Below are 2,163 nucleotides of genomic sequence, written 5' to 3'. Positions count from 1 at the left end.
CTGTACAGCTACAGTGTACTCATATACATAAAATAAATCTTTTTTAAAAAGTAAATTTTGGTTTTATGGTAAAGACCAGGTCTGTGAACCCAGCACACAGGAAGGAGGATCAGGAGTTCAAGGCCAGTCTATGCCCCATAGCACTTTCAAGAGCATTTTGGTCTAAATGAAACCCTGTCTCAAGATCAGTGAAATGGACCAACTCCTAAAAGCAGCTTCTAGAACCTTAGAGCTGCTGTTGTAGCATATGCCTTCAATCCCAGCATTAGCTTATACATGGTGCACATACATACTTGCAGGCAAAAGATCCTCACAAAAAAATGTTAAAACTCTCCAAAAGGCCAGGTGTGGGGGCACACACCTATGATCCACGTGCTCCTCAGAGGCAAAGGCCAGCAGATCTGAGTTCCTGCCTGGCCAGGGCTGCACAGCAAGACATTGTGAAGGTAAAAGGTGACCAGAAAAGGGGATCAAATCCCCTGGAATTAGAGTTACAGGTAGCTGTGAACCGCTTTGTATGTAGTGGAACTTGAACCTGGGCCCTCTGGAAAGCAGCATGTGATTTTAGCTGTTGAGTCGCTGAGGTTTTCTTTTTTGTTTTTGTGAGACAGTCTCTCTACATAGCCTCTGGCTTCACTTTGTAAATCAGACGGCTTCAAACACACACACAGGGCAGGTGAGATGGCTCAGCAGATAAAACAGCTTGTTGCACAAGACTCAGGACCTGAGTTCAATTCCCAGAGCCCGTAGAAAGATGGAAGGAGAGGACTGACTTGACAAAACTGTCTTCTGACCCCTGTACATAGACTGGACCCACACATGCATTGTACAGGAAAATAAAACAATTTGTATGAAAAAAAGCCGTACTCGCTCAGGTCCATGCATTTCAGTCTTGTTGAGTCTTGTTCTCTGTCACTACAGCAAGAACTCCTGAGAGGGAACAAGCTCTCACCCTGCCTCCCAGGTCCTGGCAATGGTGGGAGGGAGGCACCAGCAGGATCCTGGAATGGCTGCAGCTGCCCTGGGACCCCGTTCTGTGGTTTCAATTACACTTAAGGCAGTTTCCAAAGCAAGTGGAGGGCAGGCTTCTGCCCTGGAGTGAGGTTACCAAAGGGAGTGGCTCCCTGGCCATTTGGGGATCACATGAGAGAAACCCTTTTAGCCAAGAATAGACCAGGGAAAGGCGTGTCTCCTTGGGTCTTCCTGGCCCCTGTGTGATGTGGTGGGAGGGTCCCTTCCATTTCTTCCTTTGGCTAGGCAGGCTGTGTGTTGACCTTGTACTCAGGCCTTGGTAAGAAGCAATAAATAAGACAGGCTTTGTGTTCAGGGAGCCCCCACAGAGCTGTGGGGGAAGCAGGTTCACAAACAATCCCTCTGTGCTGGGAGATAAGACTGCAAGGGGAGACCAGGCCAGTGAGGGTGCCAAGGAGCCTTGTGAGGAGATGGCAATGGAGATGCTTTCCAGGTAACCAAGGAAAGGGGAAAGTTTGTGATGGGGCTGGGAGGGATGGCGGGGGATGGGGAGCCTGGAAAACAGGCTGCTCTTAGCACAGGCCTTACCAGGGCCTTGATTTGCAATGCTGTTCCAGGTTCGTGGAGGATACAGGCAGCAATCCTCCACCTCCACTGGATCCCTTAGAGTACCCATTTCTCTACTGCAGTCAATAGCCAACATGTTTACACCCAGAGAGGCTGAGCCTGCAGAGTTAAATTCCAGACATCTCCAAACGAGGACACCCAGTGACAGCTAGGAGCTCCTGAAACTCTAAGCTCATAAAAAACTACGTCCTAAGGACACTTAAGTTTGTTGACAGAGGCTTTCTTTGTGTAGTCCTGGCTGTCCTGGAACTCGCTCTGTAGACCAGGCTGGCCACGAATTGACAGAGATCCCCCTGCCTCTGCCTCCTGAGTGGTGGGGTTTAAAGGTGTTTGTCATCAGCATCTGGCTCTTAAGCTGCTTTTTAAAGAAACATGACTTACACACCAACATTCATTTGTTTCCAACACATCTGTATTTCCGGGCTTTTGAGGACCCCACTTGAGGTTTAATTAAGAAGACATTTGAAGCCGGGCGTGGTGGCGCACGCCTTTAATCCCAGCACTCGGGAGGCAGAGGCAGGCGGATTTCTGAGTTCGAGGCCAGCCTGGTCTACAAAGTGAGTG

Source organism: Mus caroli, chromosome 2, assembly GCF_900094665.2.
Source record: "Mus caroli chromosome 2, CAROLI_EIJ_v1.1, whole genome shotgun sequence".
In the NCBI taxonomy this organism is placed as follows: domain Eukaryota; kingdom Metazoa; phylum Chordata; class Mammalia; order Rodentia; family Muridae; genus Mus; species Mus caroli.
Note: the sequence above shows the minus strand (reverse complement) of the source record.